The 13,428-nt window shown below is 41.0% G+C and overlaps 1 protein-coding gene across 4 annotated transcripts in view; it reads left to right on the top strand.

The window, feature by feature from the left end:
• Positions 1 to 13,428, top strand: part of NUP93 (nucleoporin 93) — an 86,365-nt gene that overhangs the window by 27,792 nt on the left and 45,145 nt on the right. Inside the window, exon 1 of one of the 4 annotated variants that reach the window (XM_075510500.1) lies at positions 11,753 to 11,756. The exons of the other annotated variants lie outside the window; for them this stretch is intronic. The gene's annotated coding sequence lies outside the window, so the exon portion shown is untranslated. Of the gene's footprint in view, positions 1 to 11,752; positions 11,757 to 13,428 lie in introns of those variants that run through there. 4 annotated transcript variants of the gene reach the window in all.

Here is a 13,428-nt window from a genome sequence, read left to right as displayed (position 1 = left end):
GTATTTGCAGACTCTGAGAAGAAAATTGAGAATTTGGTTGGCTTGTTTACCCAAGCTATTACGCTGGCTTAACCGTTCCATGATGAAGTTCCATTTCAGTACTTGAGCTTACGAGGCTGTGGAGATAAAAATGATCAATTTGATTGTTTTTGTCCTCTTGTTTTTACATTCAGGTTTCTCAGGATTGGATCAATGGCTGCCACCATTTGTTCCTGAAAAACAGGCTTACCCTGAACCTTTCTGCGGACATACACAGCTGCTCCAAGCATCCATAAACCATGGGGTTTTTTTCTGCTGTTCAGAAATATAGCAGTGGCTCAGCATTATAGCCATGGCTCAGAATGGGAAGCCAGAGTTAACTAAATTTAAAGCATTTGTTCTATTGCAGAGTAACACTGCCTGATGCTCACACTTTCCAGAGGATGTCCAAGTCTTCTACTCTGCAGAGCTTGCCTTTGGCTTCATTTGATTGAACTGATAGAATATGTTGAGAGGGGACATGCAGGACTGATGCTGTACAGGCAATTAAAATCTATGAATTGGATTAAAACCCAAATGTTAGTATGCTTTGATGCGATTCTTTTTTGTTTTGACTGAGATGCTTTTTGGGGATAAAGTTGGAACCAGGCTCCTAATCTGCAGTTGCTTGGGGCTTAGCTGTTTGAGATTTCTTTATTTTGCTGCTCTTACCTATTGACCTGCTTGATTAATTTTGTGTCTGAACTTCTTTTTATTCCTGACTTTTCTGCCCTGTCAGTAAACAGTTGAAAAAAATCTCTGCAGTCCAGAGGACCAATTAGGTCTAGACTTTAAGAAAAATGTTTGGTGGCTGTGAAATATGTACTTCATTTCTTGCTTCAAGACTCTTTTTTCTTTATTTTTTTTTTATTTAGAGCTGAGCTTGACAAAGAAGGATGAGGCCAGAGGCAGTTATAAAGGGTGCATTGTATTTTTACTGTAATACTGAAGTATTGATCGTTGACTTATTGGTAGGCTTAATGCACAACCGTTTCCTTAGTTAGTGTTTGAATGTCCATTAAAATGTTGGCTTGGTGCCAGAATGTTGAAAACCTGCATTTTATAATATAATTTGGCTATCCAAAAGTACTAATGTGGTTTGGATTTAAAAAAAAAAAAAAGATAAATAGGCAAGTCTTGAGTTTCCTTGGTTTTTTTGTATTTGTTAACCTTTACATACTGAAATGAACCTCTGAAGCAGGAGATGCTGAAAAGAAGACAGAGCGAGACAGGCATGAATCCTGATATTTTGAGGTTTGCGCCTCTTAAAATTTACCACCTTTTATCTTTGAGATGCCCAGTGCTTGCTGAGCTGCTGATAGACATTCAGGGATGCAGAGGAATATTACTGACTCTTTAATTTATTAGTTTAAAACTAGTTGTTGTTTTTTCTAGAGGAAAATTTTGTCTGTACTGCTTCACAAGGGTGTTGCATGTTAGTAGTACTGCCCATAAAAACATGCCTGTCATCTTGTAATTCTTCTCAGATGTGAGATAGGGCTTGCAGTTTCTTCCCTGCAGCACCATAAAGAATCGGTGCTCAGTTCCCAGTGGTGCTTCCCTGCCTTGTTTAATGGTACATGTTCCACTTGGTCCCCTCTGCTCAAGTCTCAGGGCCGTGCTACTAACTGGACAGCTTTCTAGCTTGTAGAAAAGACTGCATCAGGTTTTGAAGAGATAGGTATGGAAGGCCTGATGCTATTGCTCTTGTACAGGAACAATATTTGTGCAAAGCAGCTGTCCTGATTGCGGTGGTGGCTTTTTTTTTTTAATTGGTAAGGCAGATAGGGGCAGAAACTTTAATTGCTATGAATTGTTTGCCACTGCAGTCAGCCAGCAGTTACCCCAAGCCTTTCCTTTCTAATTGTTCTGTAGAACAGGTATCCAGTGCTCCTTCAGTTACGTCTAAAGTTTTCTGTCTGCCGTTTCTCCATCCTCTTCTATCTCCCTTTTATAGAAACACAAACTTTCACAAAACAAAGGATTAAGCTTGCTTTGGTTTATGCATGTCTCTGGTTTTGGGTGGTGACATGAGCACACTTTTGGTGGAAAATGACATTGTTTCGGCTATCTGGTCCTATCTGGTAGTATTGCTGTTTTCTTACAACCTGCTGTGAAGAACAATAATTACACAAAGCCTAAATACCTCATTACAGCTAGAAACAAGTACTGGAAATTAAGGGAGACTGAAACAGCTTTCTGCTCTACCAAATGTGAGGGGAAACACTTGACAAAAGGTGAGGAGCCAAGAGTTTGCCCTCTGGCTACTGTCCTTAGTGTTATTTAATCTTTCTCACTCAGACTTCTAGCCAAGACTTGCTGCAGTCCCTTTCCTGTCGTTTCAGCTTTCCATTAAATAATAAGATTTTGTAAGGTAAGGTTATTGCCTGTTAGAGTCTACCTTTTTAAAAGGAATTAGTATGATACTTTTGCCAAAAAAATATATGGTTTTCTCTCTGGGAAGTAGTAGCAGTTGCTCCATCTCTGAAGCAAATACCAGTGTGAGTGATACAATTATGCAAGTGAAGCTTGTGCTGGTATTTGTGTTAAAATACATTTTTCTGCCATGGAATATTTTGGGCTTAGTGTCTTTCCCCACCCATCTAACCTTCTCCATTCCCCTGTTTCAGTAGTCTGCCAAATCTGATCATTCTGTGCAAATGCAGCCATTGTAATTGTTCAGCTGTCTTTCCAAAACATACAAAGATGCTGGAGAAAAACTTTCAGATTTTTTTTTTTCTTGTGCAGTTCATATCCATTCAATTACTGTGGTTGGTCTGTGGAATTTTATGGTGACTTTTAAATATTTTGAGTTTGGGTGACAAATGATGAAGCAATTTGGAAATGAGTCTCTTCTCTTCCATACTAAGTGAGAAAGAGAGAACCTAACAAGCTACTTTGGATTTTCAGCTCATCTTTGTGTGGAGTACAACACAATTTCTAAGCACTCGTATTCCTTTCCATGGCCTCTTGTATGGCATGGTCCCTGCTTACCTGACTTAATCAGAGTTTAGCTTTAAAAGGTAGAAAAGAAAGGACATTGCCGTACAGCAATTTAATTTACACTGTGGCAACAACTATTTATAGACTTTAAATAATTGTAATGCCAATTTAAGTCACCCCATTCCACTTTTTTAGATACTAGCAATTGCAAGAGATGATAAACTCCCTCTCTATAGGAGGGTGAATTAGTAGGTGTCCCAGTAGGCCTGGAAGGGGCAGGATTTGATTGCATTCCTCGAACGCTTAACACCTAAGGCTCTCAAATTAGATAGCAAAGAGAATCTGTTGAAAGAACACGTGGACTTACAAGAAGGGCCCTTGCTGATAATGGAGGACCCTAGGGAAAATGCATTTTGGGTAGCAGTAAACTTCAGCACCTCGAATATCTTGTTTGGAGCAAGTTATTAATAAGGTTTTCTTTAAAAAGGAAATCAAATATTCTTTATCTTTGCCTCCAGCATGTCCTTACTTCCAATAAATATACACAGGAATTAGTTACATACAAGACCCGAGTTCAGTAATAGTATGTGAATAATATGTTGCATCATAATTGATTAGTGACTAATATTTTAATATAAAAGTATGCGTTGATGTGTTTTACTATCACCATGCTACTGAAACTGCTGGTCCACAAGGAAGTGTTTGCTTAATGAATAGTATACAGAGGGTGGTTTGACCCAAACTCCAAGTAAGTACATCTGCAGCCTGTGTTATTGTGTTCAATAATAGTGAGAAGGAAATTGCTTCATTGGGTGTCTCTATATTATACAGCATGGTGCAGCAGTAGAGCTACAATTCCCTGTGAAGATGGATGGGAGACACCACAGTTTTGCTTGATGACCAAAGTTAAAGCAGCTCCATTACTGGATGTACCTCCTGAGTGCTAAACATTGTGTGTTTACTACTTTTCATTAGTGAAATGTATGTTTTGGAATCCTGTCTGCCCTCTTTGGGTGTCTTCTGGAAGGATCTTCTGCAGTAAGGCATCTCGCAATGTGCATGCTGGAGCCTGCAATGCTGCAAGATCTCTAGTGATAATTGGAGCCTCTTCTGATCAGTGTTGGGGAAAAGGATACATGATATTTGGTGGGTCTATTTTTCATGAACATGTAAGTTATATGAAACTAATGAATTTAACCTTACAGGAAAGTTCACAGACAAAATAATCCCCTCGAAACCTGCAATGTGATCTTTATGCTTGTTTATAGATGCTAAGTGGATATCTTTAAGTGCAGTGGCTGATTATATGTATCCAGCAGCAAACAGGTAAGCACGCTAAGGTAGAGAATCACAACTGAAAGAAATAACTTGTCCATTTTGAGCAAATGGAGCAGTGCAGCCTTCACATTTCTGCAGTGACTGTGGGGACAGACACTTAGTCTCTGGGTACCCACTGAAGCCCTGGCTGTTCCTGCAAGGCAGGGACAGAAACTAAGTTCTGTGTTGCCTTCTGCAATGAACTTGCAATATGGGCATTTGTGTAGCAGGAGCTGAAGAAAGATTAATAACACGTTTTTGTTTAAACTGCTAATCAGTCTTTAGATGCTTTAGTCTTGGCTATTACTGATCTAGTTCATGTTTGATCTAGTGACCTCTATTTGAAAGTCACTTTGTTCCTTTAATAGTTTTCTGAGTCAGCCTCTGTCCCTTCCTGAGAGTCTCTTTATCTATACACTTGAAAAGGTGGTTCTTTTTTTGTGAAAGACTAATCCCCATTTTGTATGGCTATGCACATTGCATTAAATGAAAGCTGTGTGTATTCCCCTTACTCGCCTTGAATGAGTCCTTGCTTCTCTTCTAATCTGACAGTTTGTAACTCAGTTTTCAGTGGGTTTCTGTTACCTTCAGTTACCAAGTTTATGTTCTTGAGTTTGACCTTTCTCCAGACATCTGCTTCCACTAGAAATGTCTGCCTAATAACAGCTAGCTGACCTTAAGACATGTAGCATTGTCGATCCTTCATCATCTTGACTGAGCTATAAGATTTGATCCCTCCCTGTTCTTTTCCTTCTAGCTCTTCTTGCTCTCTAGCCATCTCAATACTCGCCATTGTCTTTGCAAAGAATTACTGGGTGATAACTCAGAAGCAAGGTAATGTAAGTACTTTTCAACATAAAAAGGATGGAGGATTATTGGGAAAGGTGAAAGGCATGTGAGCGCAAAAGAAATAAAATCACTGACTTTAATCTTCTAGTTTTGCTATTCCAGGTGAAACCTCTGTAGCTTTAAGATGTGTATTTTGGAAGGGATTTAAGGGCAGGATAAGCTGTTCATCCCTTCGTCTTCCTTTTTAGCCAAACTCAGAGATGGACACTTTTCTTTCCTCTGCTGGAAGTTGTATCCTCAGTATTGTCTAATGTAAGATGACAAGGCAAGGAGAGTCAGGCAGAGAAATGAAGTGATAAAACCCTCCAAATGACTTGATTTGGTCTGCAAAGGACAGATTTTTGTTTGTCTTCCAATTCTGTCAATCCTGCATAGAAATATTACTGGGAGGAGACTTGGTGTTAACCCATCTTTTAGTATGTACAGCTTCCTAATCATTATGGTGATGATGATAGTATTAAACCATTAACCAAGCACGCATGGCTGGCATGTGCTTTGTGTGAGGAGGCTGAGCTAGGGCTGGAGGAAACTCCCTTCCCAGTTGTTAGCTGTTCTGTGATCCCCTTGAATGCTGCTTTCCACTCCCCCAGGAAAGGGAAAAGAGAACAAACAACATGTGACAGATGTTAGTCATGTCACTTAATGCAGGACTGGAAGGCACTTGGATATTAATGTAATGAGCACAGTATAAAGACCTGAATAGAGTAGACCTGACTTCTAATTAAGCCTGCCGAGATGCCAATACTGATTTCAGTTGTACTTTCACTATGAAAAATACAAGGATGGCTTGACAAAGCAGGCGTGCATCACTGTGGTTGCTTTTAACCATCATGCTTATGGGTGTTCATTTCCCATGCAGGCCAGTAGTTCTAGTGCCACTTTCTTCAGTGCTGGCAGCTGTAATTAAAGGAAAAGCACAAATTTAGCTTCTTTGCTAAGGAAAACCTTCACCCTGCCTCTTCACTGTTAACTGTGGAACTGCATGGTATCCCATCCCAAGCAAACATCCACATGCATCTTGGGATTCAGCAGGTCTTCTTACGTCCATCACTAGTGTTTGATGCCTCTTGGCACCTTTTGCTTTAATAATGGGAGCTGTCTGGATTCCTTTGGCAGTGACCTGAGGAGGTTGTTCTTCCTGTATGTTGGGATGCTGCTGGAGGCCCATAGGTTACATCTAACTTACAGGGTGGCCCCCATCTGCCTGCCTTTCAGGGGGAGGCTGGGGACACCCTTCTGGGCAGCACTTGTCATAGTTAAGAGCTGAATGCATCTATCTTCATCTGTCCACTGTTGGTGAGCAGGCTGGGAGCCACAGCTTCTTATGTGTCCATTGAGGCCCTGGGCTGGAAACAGCTTTTGCTATATGATGTAACCTGGGAAAGGATGGTTCTGAAACTGCTGGCAGGTTTCTGTGGCTGCATGGATTGAATTGCTCTGGACATTAAGAATATGGGCTTGATTCTGCATATGTCACTCTTCTTCCAGTGATGCAAGTCCATGTATAATTGCTGTAATGCAGGGGGGAAGGCAGAGCTTTCTTTTCTCAGACCATTCGCAATTGATCATATAACCCTGAAGAAACAAAGGTAAAAGCACAGAATTGTTTCTGCTTTCATATGTGTGAGCGTGCGTGCCTGTGTGGTGCCTTTTGGGCTTTGTGTGATGGAGAATTGGGAGACGTTTTGTAAGAAGCAGGAGCATTGATAATTTCATTCTGGTTAATCATCGTAGAAGGATCATGATTACTACTAGCTGATGCTTTGTGGCTTCCGCCAGAGTTAATGATTCATTGCCGGACTGTGTCAAAGCGTGCTCTTAAATCAGGTCCTTCCGTGGATTGCAGGCATCAGTAGGAGTCAGAAGAGATGAAAGATGGGCTTAGTGTTTGACAGTCATTAGCTTGGTTTGGGCCTCTAGGCAGCATTAGGTTAGCTTCCTTGTCCTGCGCTTCCCTGTGTTTGGGAGTGTGAGGGGCATGGGAATTCAGCTTCTTGTGAAATTGTGTTAAGAAATTCAGTAGCTAGGGAGAAGAATGCTGAAATGAATGTGTGACTATCAGTGACCATATGGTTCTGGTTTAATAGGCTGTGGGGTTGAGAGGATTTTGCCTGCCACGATGCTGAGGCAACAGTTTTATAAAAGAGCTATTTTACTACAGAGTTGAGTTGCGTTCCAGCACACGGTGCCTAACCTCCCAGGGAGAGTGTGCATTTACCACCAAGAGTTGAATTTGGTCATCTTGGTGCTTGCAGTCATCTGAGAGGGATTGACGTTCAGGGCTTGTATATAAAAAAGGGGTTAGCATTCTGAATTAAAAATTAACACATTCTCTGCATAATTACAGACTTACAGCATGCACTAATGCTGTACAAAAGAGAGCTTTCCAGGCAGAGTTTAATGGCCCAAAAGCAGAGCCATTGCTTCTTCCCCCCCCCCCTCCTTTTAAATTAGCATTGGCGTGTTTAAAATGCTCCTCAAATTCTGCTGCAAAATAGCTGTTTGGCTTCCAGTTGTGTTTTTTGTTTGTTTGTTTTTAAAAGGTGATTATTCTTTTTAATGCTAAAGATGGAAAGTGGTTTGCATATTCATGGCACATTATAATTTTGAAAATAATCTCCTAGTAGATATTTAACAATGGCTTTGGGTAAATGGACACTTGTTGCGCTTTGTTTAAACGATTACATCTCAATTATCGCTTGATGGTGAGAGCATGGGTAATACTCTCAGTTCTTTGTTAAAAAGGCTCTAATTAAAACTGGTTCCTGCTCTTGCCTCTTGGATAAATATGGACGTGAGGTAGTTCAGTGACACTCTGTCAAATTGCCGAATTCAGTGCAAGTTCCCCATTCATCCTGACCAAATGATACCGTTAATTGGGGTGTGGATGGCAGGAACAGCACTGCCAGTGTTGGTGCTAATCCTCTCTGCTTGGCTGGGCTTCCTCCCGCCTCTCCCCTGCTTGGGACTGTCACTCTTTTAATTTTACAGGATTTGTGTTTCTCCTTCCCCCCATCTGCGTGGTCACAAAAAGCAGTGTTCCTCAATTGGTGCTGTCAGGGGTGTTTCCCACTCTGTGCGTTTACATCCTGCCTCTTGTTTGGTGCAAATTTAGCCCCAGAAAGCTGTGTTGAAACTCAGGTCTCCTTTGAGCTCTGTAATAAGCCAGCGACTCCCAGTCTGAGTGAGTTTTTTTTTTTCCCCTGCAAGAGGATGGCTTTCTGTGATGATGGTACTAGATGTTACTGGAGCTGGTCACTTCCCAGTTCTAGTTTTTGCTTTGACTCTGGATAACTCACATAACTCTTAGTCCATGAAAGTTAGCCCTTTGCCACAAAGCCCAAATTCCCTGCCAGATAGGCCAGCAGCATAGTAATACACTCAGCCCATCTGATTTTTTGCCCTGCACTGTTTGCATGTGACTAGAACTGTATTGATGTGAAAGTGTTAGCCTGGATTTTCTTCCTATCCTCTTCACCACAACCTGCTTGAATTGGACTCCTGGACCCTCTGGCTCCTCTTTCTGCATCCCTTTGAAGGGAGAGGATGAGTGTGCAGAGCTGAAAACAGAGGCAGCATGCTGGGTATGACAGTCCTCCTTCTGAAGAGACCTAGCTTGTCATTAATGCTGAATAACCACCCTGCCAGCCTTGCAGAGAGAAAGGGAGCTAATGCTTTAAGGCGCTCTCCAGACCCAGTATGACACTGCAGTATTTGCTGCTGCTACAGTGCTAGATTAAGCAGAGAAGAAAAGATTTTTGGGAAGGAGCTACCTATCTGTTTTAACTCGCTGCCAGCGATGTCTCTTACTTTTGCTGGCTAATGCTTGCTGATGATAGCAGGTGTCGCAGCTGTAGGACTTCAAAAAGGAGCTAATACAGGAGCAGATCCAGGGATGCTGTTCATATTCTTCCCCTTACCCCTGTCCAGTGCAAGGCTGTGAAAGAAAGGGAGAAGAGATTACAGTGATTATAGACGAGCATGTTTTACACGTTTTTCTTGAATTTAAGGTAGGGGTGATAGCGTCTTTGATTTTTGTAGTTATGGTGAAGGAATCTCCTTCACTCCAGAGATGCAGCTGTACCTACGAGGGAAGGAGGTCATTGTGGACATCCAGAGGTGGAGAGAGGGAGTGATCCTGACACAGAGGAGGATATTCATATTGCGATGGCTTCTGCATGATCTTTGCATCATCATTCTTTTAGGGATATGATGCTTTCTACTTGGAAGGAAAACTTTTATGGTTTTCCTTAGCTGTGGCCCAGCAGCTCTGAACAGTAGTTTTCTCCCTTCTCCTCCCACAGTCACATTTGAGTGCAGAAGTGATTGATGCCTGAGCTGACTGAACACTCCAGTAAATTGATTGCCAGTGAAACAGATAGCAGTTCCGACATCTTAGCTGGCTTACCACTCCGAGTTGTTTACACTAACAGCCATTTGGGGTGAGTAGTTTCTGTTCATATCCCTCAAAGCTGTTGCTTTAAGAAATCCATAGGTAAGCGGGAACAGTGCTGTGCTGAGCCACACTGGGAAAGCTTTCCCTGCAACATCATGAGCTGGTAATGCAATATGTAAAACAACAACAAAAAAATATATAAACTGTGCTGATCTGTAATGCATAGTTCTGCAGTAACATTACATGGCCAGAAAATAACAGAGAATGTCTGTTGATAAAAGCAGCATCTTTAAAGTTGTGGCTAGCAGCTCCAGATGGATCATTACACTCCTGAAATCCCTGACAAGGCTACAGCCTGTCCCTAAGAGGTGACTGTCTCTCCACATACCTTTACCTGTTTTAACGTTTGCCTAGAAGGCAAAAGCTTTATGCATCCTCTGTGCTTCTGGCTCTGCACCACTAGTGGGTTATGCAAACTAGAGTTAAATAGGGGGAGAAGCCATCCAAAAACGGAGCAGTGTGTGTGAGGTGAGTGGCAAGTTACCGAGGCGAGCACAGCTGCAGGGACATTTCCAGGCATGGATGTTCGGAAATGCAGGAGGAATGCCAGCGTTAAATTATTCCTGCAAATGTATGCCCTTCCTCTCCCGAAAGGGACTTTGCTTGCACTCGTGGGTGTAGCTGGTTGTGATCAATGGCTTTCCCCGCAATGCAATTGACTGCGGTTTTCCTCTAAGAACGTTGGTAGGTTTGGAGCTGTCTTCTCCACTCATGAGACTCCTGGTACAAAGATTCAGATATTTGGTACAGTGTTCACTTGGTCACAAGCAGGGAGTGTTTGCTCCTTGCAGTGGTTTGAGGAAAATCACCATTAGGATCCAGTTTGCTCTACATCAAAGCCAAAATACACTGTATTTAAGAGACCGCTCTGCCACTTGTGAAGCTCTGAATTGTGCAAGGTGCCCAGAGATGCCTTTGGGGTAGGTAAGCCCAAGTCACAGAGCACCTTCTACAGACTTAACGCTGTTAATGGGAATTGCTCCCAAACCAGAGAGTACAATGTTAATTCAGAGACTCTGTTTTTTCTCTATATAAAATATCCTGCACCATTTTTACTGGTAGTTCGTGTCCAACCGATACCCCTGCAGTGTTTTTTTTTTTTAAATTAAAACAGAAGTGGAAATAATGAATTGGTGGTATTGGTGGTGATTCTACAGATACGTAAACATTAATGCACAGTAAAACGTTCTCCTGATAGCTTTCTGTGCTTCATTAAATTACACATAGGCATCCCAAGTCTGGATTTTTTTGTGTATGTGTGTTTGCAAATACAAGATGTGCATTTGGTAAGCAGAATTACTGAATTGTGAAATGCAGTACTATTGCAGCAGGGCTGTTGTTGTGGGATTTAAAAAGAAACAACTTTGAATTTGGGAGCGTCACCGGCAGTTTGCAGACAGACGGGAACTGTGTTGGCACCGTGGGTTAAATGTGCACTTGGGACCTGTGGAAGTAACTGCCTGATAGTGTTACACTCGCATTTTGTGAAACACTTCTTCATGGTTGTACGTTTTGCGTATTAGCAAATGCATTCCTTATTTCTTTGGTACTTCTAATTTTTTTCTTTAAGATGGGGGTGGTCCGTTTCTCGATTTTTCTCTGGCTTTCTGCACTGTAATGATGGCACCATCACCTGACTGCTGGAATATACTGGCCTGACTTTAATCATCGGGTGACTGACTCTTAGCATGGTTTCATCTCTACTGTTTTACATCCCCTCTTGTAATTGCACGATTGCTTGCAGCATTGTTTTTCTATTGGTGACAATGAAAGGCACATGTTAGTATTTTATGTAACCGTATACTTTTTGTTTGATGTTTAAAGTGTAGGTGAAGAAGTAGTACTTTGCAAATAAAATTATCTTTATTTGTAAGCAGCATATTTTCACCCCTCGTGCAATCATTTGTAAGATAATGTTATATATAAAAACATGTCCCTAAGTATCATGTGGATGAAAGAAGTAGTTAGGCTAAGCCTGTATTAATAACAGGGCTGCATTTCTGTAGTGCTGACAGCTTCATTGAGGTATATATGCTTACAATTAAATAACCATTTAAAGCTACAAAAAAGAGCAATGTTTAATGTAAATAGTATCTAAGTCTTTTAACTGCTAAATAACCAAACCCAGCAAAACAATAGAGAATCAAAGCTCTCTTTAAAGAACACTGACATCAATTAATATGCAGTAAAATTATCTGCCTGTACAAGTTGTTTCAACAGCTCTGCAGGTCTAAAATGGCAGAAGCTTTCTGTTGCTGTATAAAAATCAAACTACCATTTATTTCAGCCTCATGGTATGTGCAAATTCATGCAGCTCAGTTAAGGGAATAGCTTCACAACTGGTGTTACAATCTGTGGCTGGAGTGCTGCATCACAATGCAGCAAATGCATTTTCCATATTAACCAAACATGACAGCTGAAATGATTATTAACCATGCAATATGTCGGAAGTCATCAAAAATTCACATCAGAGTAATTGCAGTGGCTCGGGGAAAAAAAAAAATAGTAGCATCTCTCTCCTCTTGCCTGCCTGCCGCCTCACCCTCTCCTAATTCTTACATGGTACAGTCCGTTAACAATAAAATATCCTTCTGTAACCTATAAACTGTTACTCCCATCAGTTACTGGTTTCAGACTGATGCTTTCCCTAGAATTTGAATAAAGCACCACTGGGAAAAAAAAATATAGAGATGCTTTACAGGCAGTGGTGTTCAGCCGTGGAAAGCAGCTGCTTTCTTATTGTCTTGCTGGACTCTTGACTGTCTCAGCCATTTCAGGACTTGCAGGTTTGATTTATATTTTTTTTAAAGATGAGAAAACTTGAGCGTTAATACAGAAAGATACAGCTGTGTAAGCCTAAATACCAGGCAGCTGAAGTGTGGCAGTTACAGTCAGCATTAACAGGTTTGTAACTCGTCAGCACTGAGATCTACAGGTAGAAATGTATATATTTAAAAATATATAAAATGAAGGTAAAAAGCTTGCTTTGGTAAGAGAGTTTTTCTTCAGGTGTCTTCTATGGCGGTTTTTCTTTGTGCTGTTGCTGCAGGTTGTTGAAATTTGTAGGTGAGTAATTAAAGAGAACAGGTGGGTAGTTTTGAAGAAATCATCCTTTGCTCACAGAAAAGAAACCTTAAGGTCTATGCCTTTACCTTCTAATATTCTTTGCTAGAGCAGCTGTTGGGTGGGGCAGTCTGCTTTGGGTTTCAGTTGTGTTGCCTTTTTAAAGACCCTCTTGACATTGCTGACTTTGCTTTTCATTTAAGCAGAAATACGGTAGCATAACTTTCTGAATGCTTTTATTCCTGTTTTCCCTAGGCTATGAAATGTCTACGGCAGTATTTTAAGCAATAAATAAAGATGCTACTTGATTATATGATTTTTCTCTTAGTTTTCATTGTGGTGTAAAGATACTGGTCCACTCTTGTTTCCTCGGTTCATACAGATGCACTTACGATTTATTTAGAAGACATGCTAAACTTTCTGTATTTTGAAGTAAGGATTTCAAATGTGGGATGAAAATAAGATAGAAAACATTTCTACTTTCCCAAAGTAAACGAAGACACTTGGAGGTTTGCTTTTTTGTTAGTTTCTTAAATGAGGTGGTGAAGCATATTTGCTTAGTCAACTGGAGTTTGCAGCCTAGACCCCACCTCTCTTTCAAGTGAATAGGATACATTATGAAAGGGGTTAAGCCAGTAAAATCGTAGTAAAGGGAAGCAGTCAAGGAATTAACATTTATATAAATGTGGTGGCCATAACTAGCTGGGTGGGTGGCAACTGATTTAATACTTGGATCAAGGAACTCAGAGGCTGCATGCAAACTGGAAGCTCTGCCTGCCTTT

The sequence above is a fragment of the Mycteria americana genome, chromosome 8 (genome assembly GCF_035582795.1).
Source record: "Mycteria americana isolate JAX WOST 10 ecotype Jacksonville Zoo and Gardens chromosome 8, USCA_MyAme_1.0, whole genome shotgun sequence".
NCBI classification, from domain to species: Eukaryota; Metazoa; Chordata; class Aves; order Ciconiiformes; family Ciconiidae; genus Mycteria; species Mycteria americana.
The sequence above is the reverse complement of the archived record's forward strand: the minus strand, read 5'-3'. Positions and strand labels throughout refer to the sequence as shown.